The sequence below is a fragment of the Micrasema longulum genome, unplaced genomic scaffold (genome assembly GCF_059751315.1).
Source record: "Micrasema longulum isolate JH-2025_06_02 unplaced genomic scaffold, ASM5975131v1 h1tg000858l, whole genome shotgun sequence".
In the NCBI taxonomy this organism is placed as follows: domain Eukaryota; kingdom Metazoa; phylum Arthropoda; class Insecta; order Trichoptera; family Brachycentridae; genus Micrasema; species Micrasema longulum.
Window position 1 is genome coordinate 172,474 of NW_028278050.1, and position 1,589 is coordinate 174,062.

The following is a 1,589-nucleotide window of genomic DNA, read 5'->3' on the forward strand; positions in this document are numbered from 1 at the left end:
ACATATTGGCTTATTAAAATATTTTTTTAGAACGACTAAAATCATAAAAAATAAAATATAGAAAAAAAAAATGGTTGCTTACTTATGCAGGGTAGAGGCGAGTAGGGCGCGGCCTTGCAGTTCAGACTCCCCCCTCGCCCCTCCTCGTTTCTCTCCTGCAGAAGTGAGCAACCATTTGTTTTTTTTCTATATTTTATTTTTTATGATTTTATTTATTCTAAAAAAATATTTTAATGTGCCAATATGTCTTCTTGCTCACACTGATCATAGTGGTTTCGGATGTGACAGGGTTTAAAGAACACTCTGTATATTACAAAAAAAACATTTTAATTCATTTTTGAAAATAAAAAAAATAAATATTATTACATAAGTACATAGAATTAAGAATAGTCCAGGACAGCGTAGAATCATATTTGAATACATCGGACTGTGTTTAATAATCCCCCCACTATGCCACACTTTCACCGCGCACATTCGTGAAGTCACCGGGTAATGTTGCTTGATGGGAAAAAAAATAATCATAACACAAATGTAAGGTTAAAAAAAAACAATCTGTTTATTTCTCTAAAATTTTATCGTGCACGTGGAAACATTGATTGACACAGCAGAGTAAATAAGTAAAAGGTCATTTAATAAGAGTAATTGAATTAATGAACTTTGAACTTAAAATATAAAACAAAACTTATTTTACATAAAACGGATACTTTTATATCATGTTAAATAATATTTGATGTTTTAAAGATAATGTCGTTCAAATGTCCCCCACGGCGTTTTTTAATTCGAGGTCTAATTTTCATTAGTTCTTTCATTAGATGAGCAAAGTAGGGAAAAAAAATTTACTACCCTGGCAACACTAACGAAATTTCTATTTTGTTTCTTCGACAATCTGACAGATGGAAAAATAATTAAATTTTTCAGTAATGCATTTGTGACAAACACATTCATTTAATGAATTACACATGAAATGTGAATGCATCCTGTTTCTTTAAGAACCTAGCAGTATTTCTACACTTTAAAAGGACACAACACGGCATGGTTAAATTCGAATCAGGAGTTGCGTACTGAGCGACGTCTACAAAGAAACTAATGGGTCAAAACGTAAACCTGCTCATTTATGAGTAGTTGAGTCGCTTTCTGCTTGATGTGCGTATGCGGTTTCTGGACTATTCTTAATTCTATGCATAAACATATATTTCAATGAACATCTGGACAACACGCATCATTCCATGTCCCCTACCTAGTTGGAGCATATGATGTCCACAAAGAGCCTCCATGCATCTCTATCGTAAAAGCTTGTAGCTTAACAATCAATTATTCTTTTAAACTAAATATTTCTGATATGGACATATTTCCAACTTCAATGTTCCAAAATATTTATATTTTTTAAATTCAATTTAGACTGAAAATTCATAAGAAAAACGTAATCCAATTCTGTTTGGAAGTGATCAAAGGGATAATATTATATCATATATTTATTATCTGGATCAAAAATATAATAATTTTCAAATTACAAATGGATTACGAGTAAAGATAATGAACAATCCGTTGTTTACAGATTATCAATCAGATTTGAAAAGTATTTAGATTAC